This window comes from Girardinichthys multiradiatus, chromosome 14, assembly GCF_021462225.1.
Source record: "Girardinichthys multiradiatus isolate DD_20200921_A chromosome 14, DD_fGirMul_XY1, whole genome shotgun sequence".
In the NCBI taxonomy this organism is placed as follows: domain Eukaryota; kingdom Metazoa; phylum Chordata; class Actinopteri; order Cyprinodontiformes; family Goodeidae; genus Girardinichthys; species Girardinichthys multiradiatus.
The window spans coordinates 19,587,306-19,600,566 of record NC_061807.1 but is presented as its reverse complement, the minus strand read 5'-3'; the positions used below and the strand labels follow the sequence as shown (position 1 = coordinate 19,600,566).

General features: G+C 40.0%; 1 protein-coding gene across 2 annotated transcripts in view; it reads right to left on the bottom strand.

Annotated features, from left to right (window-relative positions):
* slc8a4b (solute carrier family 8 member 4b) overlaps window positions 1-4,139 on the bottom strand; it is a 146,965-nt gene extending 142,826 nt beyond the window's left edge. Inside the window, exon 1 of one of the 2 annotated variants that reach the window (XM_047385672.1) lies at window positions 3,932-4,139. The gene's annotated coding sequence lies outside the window, so the exon portion shown is untranslated. The remainder of the gene's footprint in view (window positions 1-3,931) is intronic. The other variant, XM_047385673.1, reaches the window with a different exon arrangement.
* Window positions 4,140-13,261: the final 9,122 nt, after the last annotated feature.

Here is a 13,261-nt window from a genome sequence, read left to right as displayed (position 1 = left end):
CAACAGTCGCATGAATTTGGTTGCAACACAAACACCTAATACCAACCACCAAGCACAGTGGAGGAAGGGTGATGATTTTGACTTGTTCTACAGGACATGACCTGGACACCTTGCTGTCTTTGAGTCAACCATGAACTCCTCTGTAAACCAACGTTTTTTTCTAGGGTCAAATGGGAAGCCATCTGTTTGGCAGCTGAAGCATGGCCCAAACTGGATCATCAGCAGAACAATTATCCAAAACACAGCACTGAATCTACAACAGAATGAATGACAAGAGGAAAGAAGCAAGTTGTCCCAATGGTCTAGTCAAAGACCAGACCTCAACCTGATGAAAATGCTGTGTTGGGACCTTTGAGAGGTCTCCATGAACTGATGCAATGATGGCCACTGATGAGGGTGTTGTGCATTTAATTGTCAGTCAGTCAGTCATTTTCTACCACTTATTCCATAGTAGGTCGCGGGGAAGCTGGTGCATATCTCCAGCAGTCTATGGGCGAGAGGCGGGGCACACCCTGGACAGGTCGCCAGTCCATCGCAGGGCAACACACAAACAACCACGCACACACTCATTCATACACCTAAGGGCAATTTAGAGTGACCAGTTAACCTAACAGGCATGTCTTTGGACTGTGAGAGGAAGCCAGAGTACCCGGTGAAAACCCACACATGCACGGGGAGAACATGCAAACTCCATGCAGAAAGACCCCCGGCCGGGAATCAAACCCAGGACCTTCTTGCTGCAAGGCAACAGTACTACCAACTGCGTCACTGTGCAAGCCCGCATTCAATTGTTCCGAACGTTTTTAGTAGGTATATGTCCTGTACCTTACCTCTTCAAATACTACCCTATCTTTGTACTCTAGCAGTGTTCAGAGTTTGAAACATTTCATGCAGAAAAAGAGGTCTGACAGACCAAAACAGACCCGTTCCCTATTGTCTTCTTCTCCTGTTTGCAATTAAATGTTTGCATTCCTTATTATTGCATGGCAACTTCCCTCCATGCTTATTCACTTCTCTGTAGTACTTGTCTTCTCTTTCTACTTCTCAGCATTCTATACACAAGCCTCTTTTGCATAATAATTTACAACTCAATCACATCTCCACAGCTAACCATTCCTCCACCCCACCACTCTAAGCATTTACCACAAACACACACACACACACACACACACACACACACACACACACACTGTCACACAAAGGAGAGAGGAGGATTACGCTTTCAGCAGACACAGCCCTCAGTAACTAGTAACAACCGATGGCTGGAGCCAGCGAAACACATAACCAGATTATCATGGACCAGAATAGTGGGCCGGGTTGTGGGTTACCACCTTCTGCAGCAGGGAAGCCAGTGTGTTGTTTTGGAGGACTTAATGGATTAGCTGAGGATACAGTCGCAAGGCAAAGAGAGTGCAAACAAGCAGGGAAGGCAGAAGACAGTGTGTTTATTTCTGGCACAATAGCATAGAATAAGACACAGATTCTGGTGCTGTCTGTATACAAAAATAGATTAAAAATGCAGAGGGACAACTATGTGACAGCCAGGATATATATTAATATTTATATTTCCAGGTCAGGAAGCAAAATATGGATATTTGGATAAACGCATGAGGTTCTGCTTTTATTAATGATTCTGCATCCAGTGGACCTACAAATAACAAGAACTAGCAACAAAAATGAATTTAAACTCAGCCTTCTCTTAAACCCTGCAGGTATTACCCACATTAGCGGTTGTGGTGGGTAAAATCCCGTGGATAAGAACAGCAGGATTGGGATAAAAACAAAGGTTTATTGCCGCTTATAGAGGCTATTATTATCTTAAATATGCAAATTCATCTGTAGCCTGCATTTCCCAAGACAGATTGGGGCCCTGAATTATCAAACTAGTGACATAGTTTTGGGGGTTAATAATTCATCCTAGTTGGAAAACATTCTTGTCATCATTATGATCATCATGATCATGCATGAAGAAGAACCAGAAGATAAACTTACATCATCCAAATTTCCATCATCATCCCATCTTGGCTGAACAATCACTAATGATTCATCACCATAACATGGCCATGTGTTGGCAAAATGTGTCCAAATTCTCAGCTTTTGTCATCATGATCTCCATAAACATGTACTTATCCAGCGAGCTATGGGCCAGTATGATACTGTCATCATGTAAACGAGTAGAAATACTGTAGTACATTTGTACTGTGTTGTTTTTTACGCCTGGATTTGCTTTTCTTGAAAGCAAGAGAGTCCCTTTTCCACTAGTACCCACTCAGCTCGGCTCAGCTAGATTTAACTGGGTTTGCAGGGTTTTCCATAAGGTACTGGTACCTGGTTCCATCTCCTTTATTAGTATGTACTTGGCTGGGGTTTCAAACAAACCGAGTTGAGCTGAAAATGCGACATCAGAAGATTGCCGGCCTCTGATTGGTTGGAGGGGGTCACTCTCTTGACTCACTTGTTCAGTCAAAAGAGCGACTCCATTACAAGAATCGAACCCGGCATTTATAAAAACTTGCAACAACTACTGCGCATACAATGGGCTTTAAGGGAAATGCCAACACTGGAATTGATGGCATAGCCCAACAGCGAGTTGCAGGTATTTTTGTGCTTGGTTGCTGATGAGAAAATACAGAGGGAGATAGATGGTAGGAAGGAAGAAAGAAAGCCATTGTTGAAAGAAAGCTATAAAAGGTCCTTTATAATGTTTGTTAAAGAAGAGTAGGGGACACAGTCACATATAGAAGATGGTGGTCTGATCAGATGAGACCAAAACAATCTGGTCTACACTGCAAATCACCCTAAACACACCATCACCCCAATGAAACATGGTGGTGGCACCATCAGGCTGTGGGGAAGCTTTTCTTGAACAAGGGCAGGGAAGTAAAAGTTTATGGCAAGATGGATGGAATTAAATACAGTGCAATCATCTGTTAGGAAATCTGTTAGAGGCTGAAAAGACTTGAGACTGAGGCAGAGCAACAATGAAATGGTTTTGATCATAGCATATTCATGTTAGAATGGCCTAGTTATGGTTTTGACCTAAACCAAGTCAAGAATCTGTGACAAGACTTGAAATTGATTATCACAGGCACTTTCTATCCAACCTTACTGAGCTTCAGTTGTTTTGCAAAGAAGACTGGGTAAAAATCTCCATTTCTAACCCAACAGACCTGCAGCTGTAACTGCAGCTAAAGGTGGCTCTACAAAGCACTGACTTCGGCGGTTGAACACAAATCAACACCACAAAAATATTTATGTGTAAAGAAAGAAAAAAATGAAGAAAAACATGTATCATTTTCTTTCAGTTTACAATTATGCACTACTTTGTGTTGGTCTGTCACATAAAATCCCAATAAAACAGGTAAAGATTGTGGCGCTAACGTCACACAATCTGAACAAATTTCCTGGCGTCGTCTCTACAACCACCACCGAAGAAGGTCTAAATTTCACTAAGCAACAAAGCAGCCTGCTCTCTTCTGTTTACAGAGGTCATGGTCCACCTTTAGTGCTCACCGCTCCTGACCCCAGTCCCTCCATCCCTCACCGTGCCCTCGGTGTAGTGAGAAGCGCGTTGTCTCCAAAAACAACGCGCACCTGTTTAGCGCCTAATTGGAGCTATAATGAAAGCGTCTCCCCGCTCAAGGCAGGGCTCTGCGGTATCGCACGCATACCTGAGGGGGAACCACGCAGGGCATGCTAGACAGTTATACCCTCTGTCGGGCAGTTCCCTCTTTCCGTGCGCTCTTCTTCCTTGTTTACGCGTCCGCACACGATACACCTATAGATAAAACTATATATATAGATATATACTTTTTCAACAAACTGATTACCGGAGAAATGTCTCACCAAGGCGCACACACACCGAGCCTGATCTTTAATTGCAAAAAAAAAAAAAAAGAGAGAAACATGCGCGTCGTTTGTGTTTGCTCACCCGTTCTGTGAAGTAGAATGAGCCCAGGTCGAGTTCCGTTCATTGATTCACCGAGTGGTTCCTCTGGGTGAGTTCCTCCTCTCCTTCATACAGCAGCTGAATAAACATCTCTCCTCCTCTGAAGCCTCAGCACAGCTCATACGCCCCCAGTCTCCCTCTCCTCCTCTTCCTCTCTCTCTTTTCCTCCGTCTACCCTCGGGAAAGCAGCATCTCTCTCCTTTATCTGTCTCTCAGCAGAACAACAAGGCGACTGATGCTGAAACATAGAAAAGACAGAGCTGATGTGAGCAGGAATAAGGCTAATCGGCGTCTTTTCTCTGTGTGCATTTGAAGTCATAGAATGAAAGTGAAACCAGCTCTTAAAAGGAGAAAAAACCTGTGACCTACAGCGGAGACGCTAGAGGCAGAGACGTGAAACTTCCAGGTGTTTATTCGCTCAAAATAAGCAAACAACTGTTTCCTTTAGTAGATTACAGTTACAGTCTTTAAATTTGTCTGCAATTATTGATTTTCCCCTACAACCCATAGCTTACCTAAAAAAACACAAAAGATGTGTATTGTAAGAATAAAGTACATTGCTCAAAAAAATAAAGGGAACACTCAAATAACACATCCTAGATCTGATTGAAGGAAATATTCTCATTGAATACTTTGTTCTGTACATAGTTGAATGACAACAAAATCACACAAAAATCATCAATGGAAATCAAATTTATTAACCAATGGAGGCCTGGATTTGGAGTCACACACAGAATTAAAGTGGAAACACACTACAGGCTGATCCAACTTTGATGTAATGTCCTTAAAACAAGTCAAAATGAGGCTCAGTATTGTGTGTGGCCTCCACGTGTCTGTATGACCTCCCTACAACACCTGGACATGCTCCTGATGAGATGGTGGATGGTCTCCTGAGGGATCTCCTCCCAGACCTGGACTAAAGCATCCGCCAACTCCTGGACAGTCTGTGGTGCAACGTGACGTTGGTGGATGGAGCGAGACATGATGTTCCAGATGTGCTCAATCAGATTCAGGTCTGGGGAACGGGCGGACCAGTCCATAGCTTCAATGTCTTCATCTTGCAGGAACTGCTGACACATTCCAGCCACATGAGGTCTAGCATTGTCCTGCATTAGGAGGAACCCAGGGCCAACCGCACCAGCATATAGTCTCACAAGGAGTCTGAGGATCTCATCTCGGTACCTAATGGCAGTCAGGCTACCTCTGGTGAGCACATGGAGAGTCATGCGGCCATCCAAAGAAATGCCACCCCACACCATTACTGACCCACTGCCAAACCGGTCATGCTGAAGGATGTTGCAGGCAGCAGATCGCTTTCCACGGTGTCTCCAGACTCCGTCACGTCTGTCACATGTGCTCAGTGTGAACCTGCTTTCATCTGTGAAGAGCACAGGGCACCAGTGGCAAATTTGCCAATCCTGGTGTTCTCTGGCAAATGCCAAGCATCCTGCATGGTGTTGGGCTGTGAGCACAACCCCCATTTGTGGACGTCGGGCCCTCATACCATCCTCATGGAGTCGGTTTCTAACCGTTTGTGCAGACACATGCACATTTGTGGCCTGCTGGAGGTCATTTTGCAGGGCTCTGGCAGTGCTCCTCCTGTTCCTCCTTGCACAAAGGCAGAGGTAGCGGTCCTGCTGTTGGGTTGTTGCCCTCCTATGGTCTCCTCCACGTCTCCTGGTGTACTGGCCTGTCTCCTGGTAGCGCCTCCAGGTTCTGGACACTACGCTGACAGACACAGCAAACCTTCTTGCCACAGCTCGCATTGATGTGCCATCCTGGATGAGCTGCACTACCTGAGCCACTTGTGTGGGTTGTAGAGTCCGTCTCATGCTACCACGAGTGTGAAAGCACCACCAACATTTAAAAGTGACCAAAACATCATCCATAAAGCATAGGTACTGAGAAGTGGTCTGTGGTCCCCACCTGCAGAACCACTCCTTTATTGAGTGTGTCTTGCTAATCGCCAAAGATTTCCCCCTGTTGTCTATTCTATTTACACAACAACATGTGAAATTGATTGTCAATCAGTGTTGCTTCCTAAGTGGACAGTTTGATTTCACAGAAGTTTGATTTACTTGGAGTTATATTGTGTTGTTTAAGTGTTCCCTTTAATTTTTTGAGCAGTGTATAACAAGTATGTATTTACAGTTGGTGGGTAATTTCTATTATTACAATATATTTGTGTACATTTGATCACAAAATATAGTTATAATAAAAATATAATACATATATAAGTATAAGTAAAAAATAAATTTGCTACTTTTTACTTTTACTGCTTAATATAGCACATCCACTGGTAATCTCTTAGAATGACTTTTTATAAAATCAGTGTATTACAAATATACAAAACATTTAAACATAATATATTCTGATAATATTCTGTATTTTTATTTCTTGCCTTGAGCAATTTAAAACTGCATTATTGGTCCTAAAATAATCAATTTGCTTAAAATCACCATGAGTGTGAACTTATTGTTTATTGTCTTTATGATTATTTAAAGTATATATCATTTTGTTTGTTTTATACTATTAATGCATAATATCCATCTAGTTCATACCTTTTTAGGAACTGTATTATTTCCTACTTATTATTGCTTTCAGAGATCATAGAATAAAAAAGTGCTTTGACTTTTGGGGGTGCTGCTCCCCTTGTGGTGGATGCATGTCATAGCAATGAAATGCACATACCAGCTGCAAATAACTTTTTTCATAAGTAGATGTAGTAGGAAAAATGTTGTCATTCCCACTTGTAACGTTTCAACCTAACCTCAAATGTACAAAAACAGACAACACATTCCACCATGTCATTATTTATTGAACAAAAATAAAACCACAGTGGAAAAGCTGTGTGTGGAGCAAAGTAGGTTCACCCCTTCTGCTTCCAAAGGGGGACATGTGGAAAGATCTTAAAGAAGCAAATGTTGGTGCCCTAATTAATGTCCATGATTCTCAGTAAGATTATTTACAAGTGTAAAACAATTAAGACATGGGTCCTTCCTGTTCATGTGCAAGCTAGTGTTAGCAGAGCAGCACAGGTAGCCACTACAAGAAGTTAGAAAAGTAGCAGTGGGCATAACAGCCAATTCACTCGGAGGTCAGACTGCAACACGTTAAAGCTTTACAGACCTCAGGTGGCATGTTAAGTGTTAAAGTTCATGACAATGCAACTGAATAAAGAAAAAATACTATAAATCTCCAACAATACTATAGCAGCACAACTTAGGTTGCAAAATTACCTTCAAGCAGTGATTAAACATACTTTTCATTAAACCTACATTTCTGTTTTAAAATGTTTTAATTGCTCTGATGTAATATTTTAATCTTAAAGGTCGTGTTTTCATTAACTGTAAGGGAAAGTCGTCTTAATTAACATAAATCACTCATCTATATATGTTTCACGTAGTTATTGAGTTACTGAAATAAATTAACGTTTCAAAAATATTCTAATTCATAGAATGGGTTTGTATAACAATTCGAGCAGCTTGTACCAGGTGTCAAGCAAGGTGGTGGAGACCAGGTGGATGTTTGAGACCAGATCACTGTCCTTCTGATAGATAAAAGGAGGTTGTTGTCAGCTTCCACAGTGTCTGTGTGCAGGTTATGTGCTATGCTGGGCCTTGCTGTGTTTTTTTGCTTTTTCCTTTTTTTCCTTAGGGTGTGACGGGCAGGTGCCCCTGCACAGGTGTTCCTCATTCTGATAGCAATCAGCTGGGTTTTTAAGGAGTGGAGAACCAAGGGAAGGCGTCAGCCCGTTGTGTTCACCTAGTGATCTTGCCCAGTCGGGGTTCTCATGGAGTAACCTGCTTATCCCCGAGTCATGTCTAAAGGAGAGTGGAGACCCAGAAACGCGACGCCTTCAGGCTCATGGTTCTTGCTCTCTACCCTGAGTCTGGACCCGTCTAAATTTGCTTTTTTGCCTGCCTAGATAACTCCAGTATTGACCCGCTTCCCCAGTTCCTGGTTCCCGTTCATCCTCGCATCTACTGTTTGAAAATAAACTGTTTCAAAGCTTTCTCTTTGCCTCTCGTGGTTGTTTGGTATCAGAGTCTAAACCAGCATTATGACAGGTGTACTTTCGTCATTAACAATACTGTATACCAGTGAGCCAGGTTATAATAAATCTAAAACATCATCTTGCAGGCTAGATGTGTCATATGGACCTATAACTCATTAGAAGGTCTGGAGCTCAGGGAGTTCTGCTTAAGATGTTAACCCGCGACCCACTCTAGAATTGATAAGTGGCAGGACATAACTTGAATGAAGGGACTAAATGGATAGGTGCGTCTTTATTATGATTCATTATAGCTCTCTGCATCATATTTTGTAGTACAAAGATATAAAACTCCTAACATGTAAATCAAATTAATGTCTTTTTTAATCAATAAGTGCTTTTCTGCCTTGATCCACTTCTGCAGAACAGCAGAAGAGGGAGAGTCACCAGCAAGATGAGATGAGGAGCTAAGAGATGAATGAAGGTTATAAGTGCTGGCAGGATGGAGAAAATGGGGTGAGAGGTTAAGGCGAAGACTGCTGGAATCTATGTGAGTAATGAGCGTTTAGATGAGTGTGGTTTTACATTATTTTTCGCCACAGTTCATCAGAGCTGTGTCTCAGCATGAAGAGTGGCCTTTTACACTACAGGCTAATTCACACCCTGAGGGAACATCACAGAGCCCACACTCTCAAATATACAAACTGTTCCAGCGCTGACTATGCTGAAAGAGAATAGCTCCACACACACATTTCCATGTAAAATGCTTTCCTGCTAAATGGATGTATGCATGAAATGTATCTGAACATACAGATGTCGCCCCATTCACTGACTCCATGTATGAAATATATTCACAAAGGGGAGTAAAGGCTGGATTTGAGGTTTCTGTGAATGGCTGTTCATTTAATATTAAAAGCCGTTACTAATGAGGAGCTCACTGTTTCCAAAAGGCAATATTTTCTCTGTCAGATTAATTTAAAAGGAAGAAACAAAGTGTTCCTTTTAATTTGCACCAGTTATTGGAGATATTTCCTCTCTTGATGTTTTTGTTCTGCATTTTTGGCATATACTAAATCACTTTATGCTTGTGTTGCTTATGCTCTGTTGAACTCGTTGATCACTGGATTTCTTTTGCAGTGTTGCATAACCCATACACACTTTCTGCTGTCATACATCTGATCTCTGAATATGCCTATTACCTTTCTTAACTTCTGCACATGCTAAGCTTGTGAGATGTTTCAAACTCTATTTTGCCAGGTTTGTTGGTATACAGAAAAATATGTATCACTTCAGTCTAAACATGAGGAAAGTAAGGAGATTTTGTGAAACATTAAGTCCTGTCATGACTTTCAATTACTTATGTTGGCTTGTATGTGTTTTTGTTCCTAGTGCATGTATATTGGGATCTAAGGTGTATAATTCACAGATTTCAGCTGTATCAGGACAAAGCTTTTTTTATATTTGTTGTGATTATAAATATACATATATTTAATATTTAATATTTCATATTAATACTTGAATATTTTATTAAATATTATTTCGGTCTGTTAAGGGTTGTCCTATGAATACTATCCCCATAAGGTGGTGGTATTGGGACAAAATTGAAAGGGATGAGCCAAGCTCTGGCATTATTGAACAGCCAAACTCTGTACACACACAGAATGAATTCAAACAATTTCTTAAAATACAAGAATTTATTAACAAAAATCAAAAAGTCAACTCAAAGTCAAACATATTTCAATCAACAAACTCTTTACTATGCTAAAACAACCAAACTAAACTACCAAGTAGAATGAAAGAATAAGGAAGACTAATGGGCTATGAACAATATAAACAAGTTGATCAAAGATGGTTGAAAACCATGACAGAAAGAGTGATGCAACATTACCATGCAATGTTTATGTTTGAGAACCAAGGATTATCTTGAAATATCTGGAAATAAAGTTGAGTTAGTCTTGGAACCAACTTAGGCAATAATTGGTATACCGTCAAACAACCATTCGCAATGAAAGATCAGATAAAACGTTATATTAATATAATATTAATAAAATAACATTTTAAAGAATGATTTGCTGAATAAACTAACCATCTGGATGACTAATTCTCAACGGTGTTTAATTAGCTGCCATTTATTAAAATAATATTTAATAAATATTAAGGAAAAATTAAAATAATATTTAAGGAAATATTATTTTGAATAAGAACCCAACCTTTCTAGATAAATGGGTCTTAATGGTGTTTAATTTGTTATCACGTTTAGTAAAATAATATTTAAGCAAATATTACTTCCTAGATTAGAAACTAACAACCTTTCTGGGTAAATGATCTTCAGCTGAATCATAAAGTGGGCGAGCACGTGTTCTCAGCCGTTAGCGGTTGGAGCTAACAAAAGAAGCTTGTAGCTGGTCACCAGAATCAAAAACATACTTTTAAAATACCATTAATAAAAGGGTTAAAATGCATAAGAGTGGATGGCGTGTTATGGCTGATCCTCTGTGTTTAAACACCACCCTTTAAATAAACTTTAAAAACACAACACAGAACACATCATTAGCTGAGTTTCTCAACACAAACAAAAACAAACGTCATTAAACGAACATTATTTAGATTATTTAACTCTAAACTACTCTCTGCTCAAACACCACCTCTTACGTGAACCATGCTGAGAAGCATCCACGTGTGGGTAAAGAAAGGGTTAGCTTTCAGCAAACCTCCATAGCTGTGGGGAAGGTCTTTTAGCTGGTCGGCCCGGCCAGCCGCGATGCAGCGGGGTAACTCTCGCTACCTGGACATGCACGCAGGAAGGCGCACAATGCAGTCCTGGCCTCCTTTGCCAAGCCATAGGGAAATCCGCTTCGATTAGGGCTGCTTCTGGAGGCCTCAGAAGAAAAGTCAAGTCAAGCTTGTCTCATTCCCCCCTTTATATGAATGAATGCCGGATATTAGAACAGCAAAGCATTACATAACTTTGTTGCATGTGTTCGTAGTCACTCTGGATCCAAGTTGAAGAGTTAATGTTTCTTGCCAGCAAGAGACATTAGCGCGCTGTGTCTCTCCTCCCAGCTCCGCTGGGGACCTGTGTAGAAGAGGTCTGTTTGTTGAAACGTGGGGTTTTTATTCAAACAGTGACATCACGGGAAGTCCGCTGTTACTTCTGTTCCTGTTCCTGGCAGAGCTAGAAATAGGTTACTGGGATTTATTTAGAAAATTCCAGAAATGTTCTTACTGGCCTTTAATGTTGTAAACCATGTGTGAGCTGCATTTAGAGTGATGAGATTTAGTTATGAGTAGTTTCTAGGCTAGTAAGCAGAAGCAGAATCCAACTGTCACGGCTTCTTCAAACCCCACCCAAAATAGTTAATCAGACTGGACTTATATTTCATAAATTCCTCCCACAACCAATCATGTCTTTCAAAAACTTCTCCCACACTCAGGAACTTCCCACTAAGGCATTGCAAAGACCCCTTCTCGAAAAGCATGGACTTCAGTTTGGCAAAGTGAATGTATAGAGAAGGGTTTGCTCTCAGGTCAAGCAGTGATATAACAACAACCAATTTGTGGTGTCAAATAGAATTTTCCTTGTTCTTGGGCACCTTTCATAGCTTCATATTCAGGAATTTCATTAAAGGAACATTTAAATGTGTTTTTGAGGTATTCACATAGCTAAAGATAAATATAGCTAAAGGGAAAGTTTTACCCATGCTTTAAATATTGACAAGTTGTTGGATATGTTGCAGATCACTAAAATAAGTTCTCTATCAGGTGCTACCTTGGCAAAGCAATTGTAAGCTCAAAAATATTAGCAAATAAACTACTGCCAGGGAGAACTCAGCAGTATAACTTTACACAAGCAGCAGCTAAAGACTGCATGTATTTCAATAAAAGTATGGATACTAACATAGATTTTGTTTGCACACTATTAGTGGAGAACAAAAATAAAAATAACAGCAGCAACCATCTTCACGAGTTGCTGCTTGTGTGGAATCTTGCATTAGTACTACAGCACAGCTAGTTTCCACAGGAAGCTAAAAAAGTATTGGTTAAAACTCCAACAAGGCAGCTTTAAAAGTAATGTTGTGGTTTTATTTCATGTATTCTTTTAATTAATAAAGAAAAAATAGCCCTGTTGAAACTAAATCTTCTCTTGTTGCTCTTGATTGTTACCAAGCTAGGCCTATCAATTGCTAAAGGAAGTTAGAAAAGTAAAAGCTTAAAAGTTTAAAACCTTCAATACTTATTTCTGCAAAGCTCATTTGACATTTTGGGTCTGGTTATTGTTTTTCAGTTTAAAAGTCAGAAACATATACAGCAAAAGCCAAATCTGTTCTTGTTCATGGTAGCATCTCAGGACAGCTCGCAGCAACAAAGATTAAAATAGCAGCAGTTTAAACCTCCGGTGAGATTTTGCTTCAGGTCTTGGGATATTTTTGATCCATATGGGTTTTTTTTTTGTGGTAGAGAAAAAAATACAGCTGAAACCAAATCTTTCTGTTTCTAAACAAGCATGTGTTAGCAATGCAGCGCTGCTAGCTAAAAGTAAAAAAATAACACTTTTAAACTCATGTAAGACAGTTTTTCAAATTAACTTGTTTATGATTTGTTTCTGGTTTCATGACAAGTTAAGAACACAATTATTACAGTGAACATGTCCAGTAGTTTTCAGTATTAGTATGCTATTTTCCCTAAAAGGTGTTGTTTTAAAATGGTTGATTAATACCCACAACGATTAAAAAATATCCTCAGGCAATAATTGAAGTCTCCTAGTGCTTATTGGAGTGCATGGTTATGAAATGCAGTGAAGTGCTACAATTCTGCAGTCAATTCTGCCGTCAATTCTGCAGTCACCATTGACATAGAAAATAAAATGATGCTTCAATTGTTGTGAAAAAAATTAATGTCTAATTTACCTACCACCCCACCTGAAAACAAATGTTCCTCAGAGTCTCCTTTGAAGTTTCTACTCCTACCAAATATGATCAATGACGACAAACCTAACCATGTTATTCTTCAGCTCAAGTTTTTCCAATGATCTGTTTCCTAATCTACGTTTCTCCTTATTTTGTCACTTCTAAGACATAATAGACTTATTTTCTTCTTGTGGATCTACTGAATTAGCATAAAGCAAGTTTTTTAACGTCTCTCTCTTTGTGAGAATAATATAGACAAATGAAGGATTAATCAAGTCTTTTGCACAGCACTGTAAAGTACCACATATTGGACCGTGTTACATGTGCATCAGGTTGTAAAAATCATTCAGGAAAACCTTTCCACCTTATATCTTTGGGCTTTTCTGATTAAACATAATTATTCACATTGAT